The sequence below is a fragment of the Metopolophium dirhodum genome, chromosome 1, assembly GCF_019925205.1.
Source record: "Metopolophium dirhodum isolate CAU chromosome 1, ASM1992520v1, whole genome shotgun sequence".
In the NCBI taxonomy this organism is placed as follows: domain Eukaryota; kingdom Metazoa; phylum Arthropoda; class Insecta; order Hemiptera; family Aphididae; genus Metopolophium; species Metopolophium dirhodum.
Genome location: NC_083560.1, coordinates 86,940,396 through 86,949,420, shown reverse-complemented (window position 1 = coordinate 86,949,420; position 9,025 = coordinate 86,940,396).

Sequence of the window (9,025 nt, the reverse complement as noted above, 5' to 3'; positions counted from 1 at the left end):
ATTTTGACATAATAACTAAAAATCACGAAAATGTTCAAATTATTTTGAGTTAGAATGTCATAAAAACTTTTTTTTTTAAATCTTAGATTATGCTTGCAATTTTAATTAAAATTCATATTTTTTTAGTTAAAGAATTACAAAAGAAATGAAGAGTTTACGAGATGCTTTCAGAAAAGAACACACCAAGTATGATAGATCTGGTTCTCAAGCATCAAAAAAACCGAAATACTGTAATTACGATGCTTTGTCATTTTTAAAACCTACATTTACAGTTCGACAGTATGTTTAGCCTACTTAAGGTACAAAATATACCTACTATATAGAATTAATTTTTAGATTATATACTATATATACATGATAAAATGTTCTAAATACTTTGACTTAATTTGATCTTTCTATAGACATGAGCATTTTTCGGCATTTTTTTTGAGTGGTTGAAGTCACAATTTTGAGAATTTTCGTCAAAATTGCTAAAATTTGCAAATTATTTTGAGTCACAAATTTATTATTTTTTTTTTTGTTTTTATATATAAGAGCTGAAAATGTAATATGAGATTCTTCATATTATGTCATGCTAAAATTTAAAATAAAAAAGAAAACGTTTTTGCACAACTTTTTTTATACACATTCGAACTTTAAATTTGGCAAAAATGTAATATATTATAATATACTAGCTGATCCCGCTGGCACTTCATTGCCCGTTAAATGTACCGATTCTATAAGACTCAAACTTTGTTCAATTCGTTATTTAATATTCGGTGTATGGTGTTCACAATTTATCCTAACTTTTCTGTTGCCCGGAATAAAAATTCTGATTCGCAGCAGCATTTTATCAGGTAGGCAATCTACCTGCGGTAGATCGCGGACCCCGTGCTGTTTGTACGTAAGTGTATGATTTAACTCTAAAGTATACAAATTGTACCAAGTTTGTCATTTTTACTTAATTCCACCCACGGAGGATTAATATAATCAATTAATACAAAAGCCTAATGCAACCGAACTAAAATCCGATGAATATAAAAAAAAACAAATCTAACACTTTTTAAATTAGCCTATGTTCTTCCCAGAGGTCTAATCTACACACAACCATTCATTATTATCTATACCAACAACTCTCAGCATGCCTACCCCCCCCCCCTCTACTACTCCTAGTGCATCGTCGATTATGGCAAGCGTTATAAATTATAATAGAATCATAAATGATACATGCCACCGTGTTATTTTAAAATCGAAATTAATAATATGTGTTATCGATAGTGTTGAGTATCCGAGACATATCTATATATCTGCTCGTCGTTCGGTTTATTTTCGGTTCGGTATTAAGCAGGTCGGTGGCGCGGCGGTGACACGGAAGGGGAAATTTGGGCGGCCACGTCTAGCCACCGCGAACCTCAACCACCGTTAAATTAACTATTTTATGCTCTTTTTACCCTTTAAAATGCGAATTTGTCCGTTAAATGTACCAACTCTATATGACTCAAACTTTGTTCAATTCGTTATTTAATATTCGGTGTATGGTGTTCGAAATGTATCTTAACTTTTCTGTTTCCTGGAATAAAAATTCTGATTCGCAGCAGTATAGGCAATAGGGTAAGCAATATCAGGTAGGCAATTTATCTGTGGTAGGTCGCGGACCCAGTGCTGTTTGTACGTAAGTGTAGGATTTAACTCTAAATTATCGAAGTTATACCAAGTTAATTTTGATATTATAATATAATTCGAATTGATGCCAGCTATTGTACCTGATCCGCCCGAATAACCAATGGCAACCAATAATAAATAATTACTAATTTCTACTGTAGAGTGTAACCAATGGCAACTATTAATAAATAAAAATAAAATTTCCAATTTCCATCTTGAACCTCAATGTTCCTGTTTGAGCAGCTATTTAAAATGCGAATTTCGAAAAATCCTTTCTTAGTGCGCCTGTACATAGTAATAAATACATTTACTGAAAATTTCATATCCATAGCTTCAGCAGTTCCGGCTAGGCGATGATGAATCACCCAGGACAAGTCTTTTTATATATATAGATTTTACGTATAGGTATTTTATAATACACAATGACATTTTAAAATTATACATTTTCGATACCACCCAATCTAACCCACTTCCTCAGTTATCACTTTTTTATTTCAGAACATCTGGTAATATTTCACTATTTTCACTCGAAAATACTATGGTTATGGATGATGAAAATCCAACAGAAGATTCACCAGACATTGAGATTGCAGCTTCAAACGCTGATCCTTCTCGTGATTTAACTGCGCAAATCAATACACCCATGAACACACCTTTGCAAACATCGATCTCGGGAACAAAAAAAAAATATTATTTTGTTTTTATTTTTTGTTATCGAGACATACTTCGGAACACTTATTCAAGTGCTATGTGGTGTATATTACCTATATATTATAAATATTATTTTTACACTTACAATATAGTACATTAGAAAAAAATATGTATTAAGCTTTATTTTTTTTTTTGTATTATAATAGTACCAATATTACACAAGATTATAAATTACTACATATTATGATTATAAATTCATTAGAATGCACATTTTATTAAAACTTTATTGTTTAAAATATTTATACATATTTTATTTTAAAAATTCTAACCTGTCTACCTACCTTCTCTTTACTCTTCTTTTTACATTATGATTTTGAAATAATAGTAAGTGAATAGCCTAATAATTACTAATTATTGAACAATGCTATGAATTATTTATGATTATTTATTTATTTGTTTATATATATTTAATATATATTTGATATTTACTCTGTCTTAATGATAAATAGAATATAAACATAAAAATAAAAAATAATCTGGCCCCGGGGTATCTTGCATTCATATTCAAAATTTTTAGTTTAGAATTTACAATCTAAAAAAATATATAATTATATAAACCACTTTATTAGATTCAAAAAAGTAGTCTTACTGTTTGCACATTCAGTGAATGTTTACCATGATGGTTAACATATGCTTCTTCATGTTGCGGAGGTGCAAGTATATGTATATACAATCAATAAGCTATCTAATAAATAGCTCCAATTGTACTCGTCATTTGGTAATTCAAAAGGATTTTGACTATCTCTTAAAATTCACGTACATTTCACCAGCCCCCCCAAATATAATTTTTGACATTTTTTTTTTGCGAAACATTAGTGTGCCATTAGTGTGAATTTGTGTGACTATTTTCAGAATTTGTGCGATACTGGTTTAACCGTAAATTCAAAAATATATATGGGGGGCTGTAGAAATGTTCCCCAGCCCCCCCCCCCCTCATGGAAAAAATTACAATTTTCAAAATTTTCTTTTGCCAAACATTAGTGCGTCATTAGTGTGAATTTGTGCGACAACAACCAGAATTCGTGCGACACCCGTTATACTCGGAAAAATCGTTTTTCCATTTTGAGCATTTCCCCAGCCCCCCTCATAGAAAAAATTACAATTTTCAAAATTTTCTTTTGCCAAACATTAGTGCGTTAATAGTGTGAATTTGTGCGACAACAACCAGAATTCGTGCGACACCCGTTATACTCGGAAAAATCATTTTTCCATTTTGAGCATTTCCCCAGCCCCCCTCATGGAAAAAATTACAATTTTCAAAATTAACTTTTGCCAAACATTAGTTCGTTATTAGTGTGAATTTGTGCGACAATAACCAGAATTCGTGCGACACCCGTTATACTCGGAAAAATCGTTTTTCCATTTTGAGCATTTCCCCAGCCCCCCTCATAGAAAAAATTACAATTTTCAAAATTTTCTTTTTCCAAACATTAGTGCGTCATTAGTGTGAATTTGTACTTAACATTATTGTACTTTCAGTATAATTTTAAATACGATTTTTTGAGATTTGTGTATCATGAAGATACTTATATAGATAAGTACAATCAATTATAATGTTGATGTTATAGTTTAAGGTTAAAACATTTGAGTATTTGACAAGACACTGAGTTGAACCGAATACAATTTTATTTAATGTAGGTAAATTGAAATTGAATGTAATGTTATAATATATTTTACTTCACCGATTACCAGATAGCCACTAAGCCAGCGATGAAACAATACTGCTTTGGGACGCGTATAATATGTAGCGTGTCAACGAGGTCCGTTTCGCCAGCACTGCCACTTTCGAATCATAATACCAAACCGTAATAGTATTATGTACTTTTTTTGTACAATTTTGTACAACCCTCCTAACCCGAGAAAACCTGGTTTTTTTATGCGCGTACTGGAGAAACGTTTCCCCAGCACTGCCAATGTCGAAAATCTAAAAAGTTCAATTTTAAACTGTACAGTATTATGTACTTTTTTTTGTACAATTTTGTACAACCAAAATTAAATTTTGTACATCCCCCCAAACACGACCAAATCCGTTTTTCCTATGCGCATACTATTATGTACTATACTTGTGTACATTTTAATTGAATGACAAAACAGTTTTTCCATTTTTCAAATCAATTACCTGTATTTTCCTTTATTTCCTATGCCCATACTATTATGTACTATACTTGTGTATATTTTAATTGAATGATGATACAAATATAAAATACATAAAACGTAGGTAGTATACTATTTTATTCCTCTTTTACGTAATACTTAATATACCTTCCATTCTAATTTATTATTTATACACATTTTATCATACCTTTTTTTATCCAATAGATAATGATAAATACTTAATATACTTGCTTACAGTCTCTTCCGTGTTTGAAATTATGTCATTGATATTTGATATTAAACCATTTAATTTATTGACGTGAATGATGTGATTATATTTTTAATACCAAAAGTCCGAAATGTAAATTTATCATTTTCTTTATAAATCTATATCAAATATTTTGGTAAGAATAAAAGTATGTTTATAATATTAATATTTTTAATTATTAAATAATCAAATTTAAAAATGAAATAATACAGGACAAAAACAGTAAGTATTACATATTTTAAGATTGTTTAAAGGACAATACAACTGATAATAATTTTTTTTTATATATTTTTATAAAATATAATTAAAATCGATAATTATTTTATTACCATAACAAATACCTAGAATATAATCTAACTAAGGTAATGATACAACTAAAATTTGTTTATGATTATTCGTTCGCTAGTTAAGTTAAATTTTGACATTGCGGGTGACGTTACGGATTCGTTCGCCGCGGCGGCGGCCATATAATATTATAATACACGGCAATATTTATTAATTTTTGGTTTAACTTAAAATAATTAAATAACTATTAATGAACTTATTTTCTTTCGACTGAACTAATCAAATATATTTAAGAGTACCTCATAATCTTTTCATTCGTATAATTATATCACATTTTGGCTTAATCTTTTAGAAAAAAAATAACACTCAAATAAATTATATTACGAATTTACCATGTATTCACTGCAGTAAACGTGTGTAATATTGTTTTGATCGTGACATCAAATACCTATAAATTTTTTACGTCTAAACTGGCTATTTTAGTTTTAACTCGTAGCTAAAACTAGAAGTGAGTGAGGACTCGCATAATATTATTATCTATCAGTACTCTTACAAATTAGGATTGTTTTTAAATGATGATGAGTAATGACAGTTGTTATACCACGAATTAATTGAAACAGATCAAAATTATTTTTATTTTATATTTTAGTATTTTACTATAATTAATAATTATTAATTATTATTTTTAATAAAGAAATTAAATACTAATACTTTATTTTATATTTATTTTGCCTTCTTTACATACAATTGTGAAAAAATTCAACAGGTACACTATAAATTGAATTTTGATAAAAACTTGCCAATTTTACTGTAAATTTGGTAAATTTACTTGGTAAAATACCAAAAAACCGTGGCGTATAATACTGTATACAAAAATATATAAATATTATAAACATACTTTTATTCTTACCAAAATATTTGATATAGATTTATAAAGAAAATGATAAATTTACATTTTGGTATTAAAAATATAATCACATCATTCACGTCAATAAATTAAATGGTTTAATATCAAATATCAATGACATAATTTCAAACACGGAAGAGACTGTAAGCAAGTATATTAAGTATTTATCATTATCTATTGGATAAAAAAAGGTATGATAAAATGTGTATAAATAATAAATTAGAATGGAAGGTATATTAAGTATTACGTAAAAGAGGAATAAAATAGTATACTACCTACGTTTTATGTATTTTATATTTGTATCATCATTCAATTAAAATATACACAAGTATAGTACATAATAGTATGGGCATAGGAAATAAAGGAAAATACAGGTAATTGATTTGAAAAATGGAAAAACTGTTTTGTCATTCAATTAAAATGTACACAAGTACTATACTTATACTATTCTGGTTGTTGTCGCACAAATTCACACTAATGACGCACTAATGTTTGGCAAAAGAAAATTTTGAAAATTGTAATTTTTTCCATGAGGGGGGGCTGGGGAAATGCTCAAAATGGAAAAACGATTTTTCCGAGTATAACGGGTGTCGCACGAATTCTGGTTGTTGTCGCACAAATTCACACTAATGACGCACTAATGTTTGGCAAAAGAAAATTTTGAAAATTGTAATTTTTTCTATGAGGGGTGCTGGGGAACATTTCTACAGCCCCCCATATATATTTTTGAATTTACGGTTAAACCAGTATCTCACAAATTCTGAAAATAGTCACACAAATTCACACTAATGGCACACTAATGTTTCGCAAAAAAAAATGTCAAAAATTATATTTGGGGGGGCTGGTGAAATGTACGTTTAAAATTCTCCTTTCTAAACGTCTTTCCATTATAGAAACTCTTTCTTCCAAAAAAATCTGTTCCCATGACAAATAAACAGAGTCATACCTAAAAAAAAACTTGCACAAACGATTTAAAAACATCTAATATAACAGTACTGTTAAATACTCAAAATTCGATATTTTACAGAATATAATACATTAATTTGATATACATTTTGGTTGATAATAAATCAGAATAATTATGTCATTAACTTTATAACGAGGGGTTCCGAAGTGCAGCTCTCGATAACGGCTGTTATCGATTTTATTAACGACAAGTTTTGATTACCTATCGAAAACCTAGTTACAGAATTCCTTTTTTTTCAAATTGTCGATAACACACCTTTCGATAGCCTAAGGAACCGAAAGTTGTCGATAACAGGTTTTATCGATTTACAGAATCCGTCTTCTGGGAATAATAATTTTACAATAATTTCACATGCTGAAAATTGTTTTGCGCGTGACAACTTTACTCCTTCAATATTAACAAAAAAATTCCCAAAATTTTACATCCTTAAAAAGAAGAAATTTATCTGTGTCGTAACCTCGTTATTTTTTTGATAACACTACCCAATAATTTTTCTTAATTAATTGAAAAATACAAAAAAACCTAATGTTCTCAAACCAATAACTTTAGTCATATTTATGTTATCTAAAAATAAAACGCTACGACAAAAAAAAAAATTAAAATAAAATAAAATTCTTCTCTGTGTTGTAAAATTTTGGTTATGCTATTATAGTTATGGTGCGAGAAAAGTTGTCCCGCGCGAAACAGTTTTTACAACCGAATTACGAGTGGTGTGGCGTCCTCTTAATAATAAATTATGGCATAAACATTTGTAAGAATCTGGTCGTTTTTACATTACCAGAATACTACCCACAACCGAAGGGGAACACTTCGGTTGTGACCTATGAGCCGCACCGCGTGTGACCCGAGGGCCAAGTCAGTGGAACTCATAGGTTTTGATACACGCATTAAAAAATGAATTTTAAAGATTTATTTTAAGGGGAAAAGGGGTAATTAAGAATAAGAATAAATTAGGTAATCGTGTTACTGTATTTTACCAGGTTATAATAATAATAAATTTGGCATATGGCAATGCAATAGAAAAAACAATAATAACAACAATAAAACCTAACAGGGGGAGGGAGAAGGGACTCTGAGATAGTATATGCCTTTACTGGGGTCACGACTGTAACGACTGTAACGACCACTGTTTGTCGCGAATTCCGGTTCACTTGAACTCGGGTGAAAACTCGACTATATTAGGCTGGGTGCTATCTAATTTAGTATAAGATAAATAAGGATATAATGATAGTGGACTGTATAATTTATTTCTCTCCCTTTGAATAATAATTAATAAAATACAACGTAGACTTAATGCTATGTTAGTCCTATCACATCGCATAACAACATAAAATAATAATAATTAATCACGGAACGTGATATTGGGTTATCAAACTATTACAATAATAAGGTATGATACGTCTGACCTGGGTACCGGTCGGTTGCTGTCCTGTACTGGTCGGGGTCGATGTATCTGCACCGGAAGACTGGGGAACGTGACGATCTACGACGGCGACACTACTGACCCAGTGCGACTAACATCGCACACGTGAATTGAAATTAATGAGGATAACTTGCGATCACTCACCCCTTTCTATAATGCGAACACCAATTTTACTGTTCGAGCATGTAGAATGTGAGAGCGAGAATACGATCGAAAGTTCTTACAACGCGAATGTCGTTTATTCGAGCGTGTAAGAACCTATAAGGCGGCACATCAAACGCGACGCTACAGCACAACGAACGCGACGATACGGCACAACGAACCAGCGATCGCACTTATTGAGGAGAAAAAAGACGACTCTCGTATGTGGTACGTCAACTACATACAACGATAGACAATATAAACTTGACTAATATGTCATACCGCGCAATGGCGACAATACTCGTAAACACGTGACGATTTAAAAACAAAAAAACAACGGCACTACGGACGCCTTCTTCCTGTAGCGCATGACGTGTAGAGTCCGTGATAAAACGAATTGACGACGAAAAACCGGCCGTTGGCCGGCACTGGGCTGCGCATGCGTGTCACGGAACCGGATCATTTTAAAATCGGAATAACCGGCGCGCTCTGGTAGTTAACCGAGTCCCAACATCCTCCCCCGCTTTGAAAGGGTACTTTCAAAACCGATACTTCTCGGTCAGACCATATCATTGTACAACTATTAAG